This window comes from Ricinus communis, chromosome 9 (genome assembly GCF_019578655.1).
Source record: "Ricinus communis isolate WT05 ecotype wild-type chromosome 9, ASM1957865v1, whole genome shotgun sequence".
Taxonomy (NCBI): domain Eukaryota; kingdom Viridiplantae; phylum Streptophyta; class Magnoliopsida; order Malpighiales; family Euphorbiaceae; genus Ricinus; species Ricinus communis.
Window position 1 is genome coordinate 20948897 of NC_063264.1, and position 1600 is coordinate 20950496.

The 1600-nt window shown below is 44.6% G+C and overlaps 1 non-coding gene across 1 annotated transcript; it reads right to left on the reverse strand.

The window, feature by feature from the left end:
• Nucleotides 1-399: 399 nt before the first annotated feature.
• LOC112536170 lies at nucleotides 400-506 on the reverse strand. Its single transcript, XR_003080228.2, has one exon. It is a non-coding gene; the product is annotated as a small nucleolar RNA R71 (small nucleolar RNA).
• Nucleotides 507-1600: the final 1094 nt, after the last annotated feature.

Below are 1600 nucleotides of genomic sequence, written 5' to 3' on the forward strand. Positions count from 1 at the left end.
GAGAACCTCAACCCCCAGGCCGATGAGGATCAGAGGACGATGTACGAGTTTGCTCGACCATCTTTGGATGGGACGAAAACTAGTATAGTCAGACCTACTGTAGCGGTCAACAATTTTGAAATAAAAGCCGACGTGATCCAGATGATCCAGCAGAGTGTGCAGTTTGGAGGATTGCCCAACGAGGATCCCAATGCACATATCTCTAATTTTTTAGAGATTTGTGACACATTCAAGATAAACGGAATAACCGATGATGCCATTCGGGTGAGATTGTTTTCATTTTCCTTGAGGGACAAAGCTAAGAGATGGTTGCAATCCCTTCCACATCAAACAATTACTACCTGGAGGGCGTTGGCTGAAATTTTTTTATATAAGTATTTTCCTCCCGCTAAAACTGATAAACTTAGAAATGACATATCTTCTTTTGTGTAGTTTGATGATGAAAGCATGTACGATGCATGGGAGAGGTTTAAAGATCTTTTGAGATGCTGCCCACATCACGAATTGCCAATATGGATGCAGGTTCAGACCTTCTACAGCGAGTTGAACCTTGCAACGAGGCAAATGGTGGATGCTGCAGCAGGTGGGGTGCTAAACAGTAAGACGCCCGAGCAAGCTCAGAACCTGATAGAGGAAATGGCCATGAACAACTATCAGTGGCAATCCTCTAGGAGCCAACTAGGAAGACAGGGAGTGGTCAACCAAATGGACTCTACAACAGCCTTGGCAGCTCAAGTGGAGCTTCTAGCCAAGAAGATCGACCAACTCTAGATGCCGGTTCATGCAGCGAACGTTGGCTGTGAGTTTTGTGGTGGCCCGTATTAGAGTGCGAACTATACTGTGGGAGGTATGTTTGCTTCATCCTCTACTACTTTTCCATCTAATTCTGCTATGTCTTCTGATGTTGAACAGGTTGATTATATGGGGAATGCCCCAAGGCAGCAAAATAACCCTTACAACAATACATACAACCCTGGATGGCGCAATCATCCCAATTTCAGTTGGAGGAACAATAATGCCTAGGGTCCACTAGGTTTTCAAAGACTTCATCAACAACTACAGCAACAACCAGCTGGGCTTGCACAAGCTCCTCCTCCACAAGAAAAGAAGTCAAATTTAGAGGAGCTTATGATGAAGTTTGTGACGTCTACGAGAACGAGATTCCAACAGACTGATAGTGCACTTAGGAATCAGCAGGCCTCGATTCAGAACTTGGAGACTCAAATTAGCCAAATTTCTAAGATGCTTTCAGAGAGACCTTCAGGATCGCTCCCTAGGACTACAAAGTCAAACTTGAGGGAGCATTGTAAGGCTATCACCTTGCGTTCAGGTAAGAAATTGACTGGTTCTTCGCCTTTAGCTGATAAGGATAATACAATTGTGCAGGTCGAGCCAGCTAAGGAAGGACCAGACCTTGAGGTGGTAGAGAATGAGAGAAAGAAAGAAGACAGTAAAAGAGCCCGCATGGGAGCATCACCGGCCCATATCCCTGCAAGGTTGAGGCAGGATAAGGTGGACAAGCAATATAGTAAGTTTCTTGACTTATTTAAGCAGCTAAAAATTAACTTACCTTTTGTTGAGGCGATTTCACAGATCCCGA